We start from the raw sequence: 1593 nt of genomic DNA, 5'->3' as shown, positions 1-1593 counted from the left end.
TCTTTTTTGTGCTGTAAATGCCTGAGCAGAGACATCAGGGAGGAAGGACAGGGGGTGACTGTACGAGAAGACTGAGTGCGAAGGTTTAGCCTTTCAATTTGTTACGAACAATGGAACCTCGCTGGCGAGGAGACAATTCGCTTACCTTTATTATTTCTGCTATTTAACGCCTCTCCCTCCGCGCTGTGCAGTTTACCCGCCTGTCGGCTTGTTGTGTCTTTCTGACAGGCCTGATAAATTCTCTCTTCTGTTAAGTGCTTTCACTAATTTCAGTAACACTTTGTGCATTTACTAATCTATCGGAGTGACAGATTTCATGATGCAAAAAGCCATTTTGTAGGAGGCTGTAATTTTGAAATTCTGGAACAGATGGACATTAGTTATCTTGTTAAACCAAGTCTGAGGTTATTTAAAAGATATATATTTTTACTGGAGTTTTTTTCATTTTTATACCCTCAGCACTGGTACAGTACAGCTTGATCATTTCTCCATAAAATAATCTAGTGAAATCACTTCTCGGCCTTTTGGCTAAGATCAAGTGTAGTATGGATCGCCTGCACTTGGTTGAGGTCATTAGGTTACACTGAGGCTTCATGTGTTTCATATGAAGCAATTTTTAAAAGCGGCATCTCGGCCTTTTGGCTAAGATGCAAATGAGCCCAAGTCGTGGAGGAGGAACCTCCCACTTCTCCAATCAGCTTGGCTCATGTAGATCAGGCCCAGGACAGGGTGGTTTGGTCGCTTGCCCTGTCTTGTCAGCCTGGATCTGAAATGTCTCAACTTGTTGAGACTCTGAATTGGATTTGATTTGATTGAATTGGAAAAGTATTTTAAAAAAAGAGAGGGAGGAGAGAGGGAAATGACAAAGATGCCCAAAGATGTGTGGGTTAGGTTGATTGGCCGTGCTAAATTGCCCCTTAGTGTCAGGGGGGTTAGCAAGGTAAATATGTGGGGTTACGGAAATAGGGCCCAGATAGGATTGTGGTCGGTGCAGGCTCGATGGGCCGAATGGCCTCCTTCTGCGTTGTAGGGATTCTATGATTCTGTGACAGAAAGAGGATGGGAGAAGGCGATGGAGACCAAAGGGAGAGAGGGAAAGAAGGAGCGAGAGGAGAGGGGAAGGATGAAAAGATTGTGAGGAGGAGAGAGATGGGAGAGAGGAGAGGGAGGAGGGAAGGAGATGGGGAGATGGAAGAAAGGGAATGGGAGAGGGGAGAGAGGAGAGGGAGAAACAGCAATGGGAAATGGGGGAGAGGAGAGGGGTGGGGGAGGTAAGAGAGAGAATGGGGGAGGGCGAGATGGGAAGGGGGGGAGGGAGGGAGGGTGAGAAGGTGAAATGAGGATTGGGGGGATGGGGCGGGGCGAGAGAGGGCGAGAGGGTAAGATGGGCGAGATGGGGAGAGGGGAGATGGGGAGGGGGGCGAGCGGAAATGGGGAGGGGGGAGAGAGGGCGAGAGGGCAAGATGGGGGAGAGGGGAGATGGGGAGGGGGGAGAGGGGAAATGGGGAGGGGGGGAGAGAGGGCGAGAGGGCAAGGTGGGCGAGATGGGGAGAGGGGAGATGGAGAGGGGGGAGAGGGGAAATGGGGAGGGGG

General features: G+C 50.2%; 1 pseudogene; it reads left to right on the top strand.

The window, feature by feature from the left end:
• Positions 1–508: 508 nt before the first annotated feature.
• On the top strand, positions 509–715 carry LOC144503185 (U2 spliceosomal RNA; annotated as a pseudogene).
• Positions 716–1593: the final 878 nt, after the last annotated feature.

The sequence above is a fragment of the Mustelus asterias genome, chromosome 13 (genome assembly GCF_964213995.1).
Source record: "Mustelus asterias chromosome 13, sMusAst1.hap1.1, whole genome shotgun sequence".
In the NCBI taxonomy this organism is placed as follows: Eukaryota; Metazoa; Chordata; class Chondrichthyes; order Carcharhiniformes; family Triakidae; genus Mustelus; species Mustelus asterias.
Note: the sequence above shows the minus strand (reverse complement) of the source record. Positions and strands in the feature narration are given on the sequence as shown.